Source organism: Cebus imitator, unplaced genomic scaffold (genome assembly GCF_001604975.1).
Source record: "Cebus imitator isolate Cc_AM_T3 unplaced genomic scaffold, Cebus_imitator-1.0 Scaffold257, whole genome shotgun sequence".
In the NCBI taxonomy this organism is placed as follows: Eukaryota; Metazoa; Chordata; class Mammalia; order Primates; family Cebidae; genus Cebus; species Cebus imitator.
Genome location: NW_016107572.1, coordinates 725,107 through 731,106, shown reverse-complemented (window position 1 = coordinate 731,106; position 6,000 = coordinate 725,107).

Below are 6,000 nucleotides of genomic sequence, written 5' to 3'. Positions count from 1 at the left end.
TGGCTTAAATTTGGTGGTGTAGGATTTTGTAGTTGGAGTATTTATGAAGCACGTGATGATGACTGATATTTTAAACATTTGGAGGTAACACTCTTCAAATCTATGCTGATAATACTAATTTTAGCATCACATTTGAACAACTCAGTCTTTGTAGAAATAATGCAGTATAATATTTGGTTGGTGCAAAAGTAATGGCAAAAACCACAATTATTTTTGCACCAACCTCATATCTTCTAGATGTAGACAATTAAAAAATAGCTATTATCTCTCAGATTCTTATTTGTATTTTACATACAGTAATATCATGTAGGCGTATGATTTAATATGGATCTTAGTGAATATCTGAGTATTTGCACAGAATTGTGGTATGATGAAAGCATGTTATTTCTGTCACCCAGGCTGGAGTGTAGTGGCACAGTCACGCAACCTCCACTTCCCAGGTTCAAGCGATTCTTCCATCTCAGCCTCCCGAGTAGCTGGGATGACAGGCACATGCCACCACGCCCAGCTGATTTTTATATTTTTAGTAGAGACAGGGTTTCACCATGTTGGCCAGGCTGGTCTCAAACTCCTGACCTCAAGAGATCCACCCACCTCGGCCTCCCAAAGTGCTGGGATTACAGGTGTGAACCACCACGCCAGGCCCTGATTTTCTTTAACAGTCTGATGACAAAAATAAAACTATTTCTATCAACATTTAAAAGAATTGAAAACTAACATCAGCTATTATTTTCTCATCCTCAAACTCCATTAATCATTGGATGAGTTATTATATTTTAATAAAATCAAATAGCTTTATAATTCAATAATATATTTGCAATGTTATGAAGGGACACTTCATTAAAATGTCATTTGTACTATTTTGTACAATATACATATATAATTTATTGAAAGCTAATGTAGTTTTGCCTTTTTGGAAGTGTCTTTCTGCCTAGGGATAAATCAAAATTTGCTACAAAAGAATTGTAAATAGAATGAATTAGATAGTAATTAGCTGCTATTGTTAAAAAGTGCAATTTTGTGCCAGAACAGTAACATGGTCAGCTGGTGGGGGGCGAGCTTTATCTTTCCTACACTGCCTCAAATTTTCTGTGTAGAAGGAATCAGTGTTTCTGGATGGGAAACTTGGCAGAGGTAGAGGTGGCCGTAGCGGGGCAAGGTGACTTTGTAATGAGGACTCTGGAACTGACAGCTTAGGCTGTGACCAGGAACAAATGGAGGTTACAGTCGGACGTCAGCAGGGTGAACAGCAGTAGCCAAGGGAGAGCCCAGTCAACCAGGGCATGCCCTGGAATTTGTCCAAGCTGAGAGAGAGCAAAATGCCAACTGCAAACTTTAGAATTGAGGTCAGCAGGATGTCCAGTCACAGGAAGAGGTCGAAGATCATATCTGGGCATTGCAAATGTAAGAGAACTGTGCCCCCATTATCAATGCCAAAATATCATAAACACTTTTCCTCCCATAAATTCAGACATGATAGCAGGGAGAAAATTGAGGGTGTGAGAGGCGGGAGAAAGGTAATCTGACAGATGAGCGTTTCTAACCAGGAAAGACTAAACTGAATTAGACTGTTGGTTAACTCTTTCCTGTGAAATGGAAGTTACTAGTGATAATGTTGATGGATCTTATGTGGATCAGCTTGGACAAAATGAGGGAATTAGTCTTTGCTGAGACCGCAAGCATCGTAGTATGAATTAAATGTGCAGCCATGTTACAATTGCAGTTGTAAACAGATATGAAAAGTGATGAAAAGCAATGGTGTTTCAGACAGACCTGGATTCAAATGTAGGCTTTGGGATGCAATGACCAAGTGTCCTGGCCAGGTTACTCATCCATTCTGTGCCTAACTGCCCACATCTGTAGAATGAAATTGCTCTGAAAATTACATGAGAAAATCCTTTAGAAAGTGTGAAAAGCTTATCATAATGTCTGGCACAGAGTAAACACCTGTTAGTTGATAGGTTAACGATCTACACATCTGCTTACATATTGGACACTTGATTTGGAGGTTCAGAAGTCTGGATTTAATTTTTGACTTCCAGTGTCCTATGATCTTTGCCTTTAGGTAGCTTATATAGCCTTTCTCCTACTTCATAAGTAATTGACCGTGAACAAGATACATAAGTTTTCTTTGTGCCTCAGTTTTCGCATCTACAAATCTGAGTTAAAATTTTCATTATTATATATATCTTAGGTTTTCTGTAAACATTAACTGAGTCAATAGATTTAACATACTTAGAACATTGCCTGACCAAAACAAAATAAAACAAAACAAAACAAAATTGCTCAAAACCTATCGGCTAACTTTGTCATAATTGCCATCATTTGAAGATTTCTTGATATCTTCCTTGTGCAGTATCACCTGTTCCCTTGCTCGTGTGCAAAGGGAAAGCTGATTACAAAGAAAGGGATTTAGAAACAGACACAGTCTGCCAATGCCCCATAAACTATGCAGTATAATCTATTTTATAGAGCCATTATTCAGGCAACTAGAAATTATCAAAATAGGATTTTTGTTTATCCCTTTTTAAAACAACTTTATTGAGGTATAACTAAAACAAACTGCATTCATTTGAATGTACAATTAATGTTTTGACATGTATACACCCGTGAAACCATCATGACAATTATGATGATTAACATATCCACGACCCCTAAAAGTTTCTTTGTGCTCCTTTACACTCTATGTACTTTGTCCCCCTCCACAGGCAACCACTGGTAGACTTTTTGTTGCTAATATTTTACATTCGCTAGATATTTACATTAAAGAATAGGTACTGTATTATATCTGTCTTCTTTCACCCAGCATAATTATTTTGAGATTTTTTTCACATCATATTATGTATCAGCAGTTTTTTTTTGTTTTATTGCTAAATAGTATTCCATTAAATGAATATACTACGGATTGATTATCCATTCACCTGTTGATAGACATTTGAGTTCTTTGCACTTTTTGGGCACTACAGATAAAGGTGCTAAGAACATTTGTATACAGTTTTCATATAGAAATGCACTTTGCTTTCCTTTGCATAAATGCTGGTATTGGAATGGAGATCATAAACATATACATGTTTAACTTTTTAAGAAGTTGCTTGTTTTTCTTTTTTTTTTATTATACTTTTAAGTTCTAGGGTACATGTGCAGACTGCGCAGGATTATACATAGGTATACACATGCCGTGGTAGTTTGCTGCATCCGTCCCCTCATCACCTACATTTGGTATTTCTCCTAATGTTATCCCTTCCCAATCCCCCCATCCCCTGCTTGTTTTTCAACATGGTGGTACCATTTTATATTGCCACAGCAGTGTATGAGAATTTCATTTTTCTGCATTCTTGCCAGTCCTTGGGATAGTCAGTCTTTTTTATTTTAGCCATTTAAATTGGTATTTATTGATATTTATTACCAAACCAACTTCGAAAATTATTAGTCATAATTCATTGTGGCTTTAATTTGCATTTCCTTGATGACTAATGACATTAAAGTTAAGTATCTTTTATGAATTACTTACCATTCATATATTGTTGATGAAAGGCATGTTATAATATTTTGCCTATTTAAAATATTTGCTTTTTTGTTATTATTACTGACTTTTAAGAATCCTTTTATATATTCTGGATAGAAATTCTTTTTTTTTTTTTTTGGCTATAAGACTTCCACGTCTTTTTCTCAGTCTGTGGCTTGTCTTTTCATTTTCTTAATAGTACCCTTTAAAGAGCAGGAGTTTAAAATTTTATGAAGACCAATTCATCAGTATGTTTTCTAAATTAATTATGCTTTTGGCATTATATCTAAGAAATCTTTGCCTTACTCAAAGTTGTGAAGATTTTCTTCTATGCTTTATTTTACAAGTTTATAGTTTTAAGTTTCACATTTAGGTATATGATCCATTTTGACAGAATTTTAAAATATGGTTTGATATAAATATTGAAGTTCAGTTGTTTTTTACATTTGATATACAATTGCTCCAGTACCATTTGTTGAACAAATCATACTTTTTTCTATTAAATTGTCTTTATGCCTTTATAAAAAAAGCTCAGCTGTCCATGTATATGGGTCTATTTCTGAATTATTGTTCTGTCCCATGGAGCTGTCTGTGTTTCTTGATGTGAATGCTACAGTGTCTTAATGTCTTAATTATGTAGCTTTATAAGTTGTGAAATCAGGTAGTGTTAGTCTTCCAACCTTGTTTTGTTTTGTTTTGTTTCAAATTTGCTTTTGCTATTCTAGGTCCTTGGCATTTTCACAAAAATTGTGAAATCAGCTTTTCAATTTCTACTACAAAGCCTGCTGGGATTTAGATCTAGTTTGTGTGTAATATATAAATCCATTTGGCAAGAACTGACATCTTAGAAGTATTAAGTCCTCCAACCCCAGGAATGAATTATGTTTTCTATATTTGGTCTTCTTTACTTTCTTTCAGTAATATACAGGTCTTTTACATCAGCTTTATTTCTAAGTAGTTCATATGTTTTTATGCCATTTAAAATGGTGTTTTCAAATCTGAATTTCTGACTCTTCATTGCTAGGATGTATAGGTCAAATGATTTTTTAATTTATATACTGCAACCACTTATTAATTCTAGTAGCTTTCTGTGGTGGATTCCATTGGATTTTCTACATAGACAATTATGTCATCTGTGAGTAAAGACAGTCTCACTTCTTCCTGAAACTGTTCAATTTTAATTTCTTTTTCTTGCCATATTGAACTGACTAGAACCTACAGTACTGTATGAAATAGGAGGGGCAAAAGCAGATATCTTTGTCTTGTTTTTAATCTTAGGGTGAAAGCATTCAGTCTTTCACCATTAAATACAAGGCTAGCTAGCTGTAGGCTTTTTGTAGATGTTCCATATTAGTTTCAGGAAGTGCTTCTCTATTCCTAGTTTGCTGAGAATTTTGGGCAGAAATTGATGGTGGATTTTGTCAAATTTTTTCCGCATCTAGAAAAACACAGATTTTTCTATTTTGTTCATATAGTCAATAATCAATTATTGGTTGGTACAAAAGTAATTGTGGTTTTGCCATTACTTTAGCGGCAAAATTGCAATTATGGCCAGGCGTGGTGGCTCATGCCTGTAATCCCAGTACTTTGGAAGGCCAAGGTGTGGATCACCTGAGGTCAGGAGTTCAAGACCAGCCTGGTCAGCATGGCGAAAACCTGTCTCTGCTAACAAAAAACTAGTCAGGTATGGTGGTGCATGCCTGTAATCCCAGCTACTCAGGAGGCTGAGGTACGAGAATCACTTGAACCCGGGAGGCGGAGGTACAGTGAGCCAAGATCACACCACTGTACTCCAGGCTGGGCAACAGAGTGAGATTCTGTCTCAAAACGAAAACAAAAACAAAATACCCCAATTACTTTTGCACCAACCTAATATTATTAGTCAATAATCAATTATATTTATTTTTATAATTTATATTGATTTTAGAATTTTAAACCAAATCTGCATTCCTGTGACAAACCCCAGGTAATCATGATGCTTTATCCTTTTGATATATTGTATTTGATATGTTAACATTTTATAAATATTGCATCTCACTTATTAGGCATGTTGTATATTTTCTTTTCTTGTAATGTCTTTGTCTGGCTTTCCTATCAGGTAATGTTGGGCTTATAAAATGAGTTTGAAAGTGTTTCCTCCTCTTCAATTTTATGCAAAAGTTTGTATAGAATTGGTATCATTTTGTACATGTTTGGTAGAATTCACCAGTGAAGACTTTTAGTTCTCAATTTCTTTGTGTGTGGAAGTTATTTTCCACCACAAATTTATGCCTTTAATACATGAAGAGCTGTTTAGATTGTTTCTTCCTGAGTGTGCTTTTGTTGTTGGCATTTTTTAAGAAGGTGATCTTTTTCTTTTAAGTTGTTGAATTTATAGGCCTAAGTTTATTCATAACATTCCCTTATTGTTCATTTAATATCTGTAGAATCTAAGTCAACTCTGACTCCTTATACTGGTAATTTGTATCCTCTCTCTTTAATTCTGGATTAGTCTT